General features: G+C 33.9%; 1 long non-coding RNA gene across 1 annotated transcript; it reads right to left on the bottom strand.

Moving 5' to 3' along the window:
- Positions 1 to 340: 340 nt before the first annotated feature.
- Positions 341 to 733, bottom strand: LOC114459306 (uncharacterized). Its single transcript, XR_003673301.1, has 3 exons — positions 694 to 733; positions 465 to 538; positions 341 to 385 (listed from the first exon to the last, which is right to left on the bottom strand). It is a non-coding gene; the product is annotated as an uncharacterized LOC114459306 (long non-coding RNA).
- Positions 734 to 1007: the final 274 nt, after the last annotated feature.

The following is a 1007-nucleotide window of genomic DNA, read 5'->3' as shown; positions in this document are numbered from 1 at the left end:
AGGAGGAAATGTTGGCCCTAAAAGAATTAATAAAAAATAAAAGCATAGTAATTAAAAAAGCTGATAAAGGCAGTGCGGTAGTGATTTTAAGTAGAGATCAATATGTGTATGAAGCAAACCGTCAATTGGAAGATACCACCTATTATAAAAAATTAAAAGAACCAATTTATTTAGAGACAATACCAAAAGTTAGCCAGATTGTTGATAGACTGTACAAAAAAAAGATAATTAATGGAAAACAAAAACTATATTTAAAGGGAAATGGAGAACCAAGAATGAGGAGATTTTATATTTTACCAAAAATTCATAAAGACCCTCTCAAATGGACCATTCTATAAAAAATTCCTCCAGGGAGACCAATCGTCTCAGATTGTAGTAGTGACACCTATGGGACGGCAGAATTTGTGGAACATTACTTAAATCCTCTCTCCATTAAACACCCCTCTTACACTAAAGATACTTACCACTTCATTAATATGGTGAGGAAACTAAATCCCCCCAAAAATTCCTTCTTCTTCACCATCGACATAGACAGCCTCTACACAAACATAGACACTGAATCAGGACTAAAAGCTGTGAAGAAGATATTCCAAAAATACCCACAAGAGGGCAGACCAGACCAGGAAATCTTAGAATTGCTGAAGATTAATTTAACAAGGAATGATTTTGAATTTGACCAAAAATACTACTTACAAGTGAAAGGTACAGCGATGGGGAAAAGGTTTGCTCCATCTTATGCAAATATCTTTATGGCTGATTGGGAAGAGATGGCCCTGGAAAAATGTAAATATAAACCACTACATTACTCAAGATATTTGGATGACATTTTTGGTATTTGGACTCATACAAAAGAAGATTTTTTAAAATTTATAGAAACCTTAAACACCCACGACCCATCAATTAAATTAAAATATGAAATCAACGACAAATCTATTGACTTTCTGGATACTACGGTATATAAGGGGGAGGATCTTGGACTTACCTGTACCTTAAATATTAAGGTGTTC

Source organism: Gouania willdenowi, unplaced genomic scaffold, assembly GCF_900634775.1.
Source record: "Gouania willdenowi unplaced genomic scaffold, fGouWil2.1 scaffold_293_arrow_ctg1, whole genome shotgun sequence".
In the NCBI taxonomy this organism is placed as follows: domain Eukaryota; kingdom Metazoa; phylum Chordata; class Actinopteri; order Blenniiformes; family Gobiesocidae; genus Gouania; species Gouania willdenowi.
The sequence above is the reverse complement of the archived record's forward strand: the minus strand, read 5'-3'. Positions and strand labels throughout refer to the sequence as shown.